Here is a 205-nt window from a genome sequence, read left to right as displayed (position 1 = left end):
GCATGGTTGTACGATGTATGATAATTACTGAAATGGGTGGATTGGCTTTTTCCAAGTTTAGTGTCTTCATTCTTGACTTAAAAACCGATATACGATGATATTCATAAAATCCACGACTTCGATGCGTAGTTCATCCAGGAGGTCACTGCATACACTTTGGTCTTTTCTGGGACGAGGTTTCCCTACGGAGGGGAGTGGTGCATGT

The sequence above is a fragment of the Penaeus monodon genome, chromosome 29 (genome assembly GCF_015228065.2).
Source record: "Penaeus monodon isolate SGIC_2016 chromosome 29, NSTDA_Pmon_1, whole genome shotgun sequence".
In the NCBI taxonomy this organism is placed as follows: domain Eukaryota; kingdom Metazoa; phylum Arthropoda; class Malacostraca; order Decapoda; family Penaeidae; genus Penaeus; species Penaeus monodon.
This window is presented reverse-complemented; position numbering follows the sequence as displayed.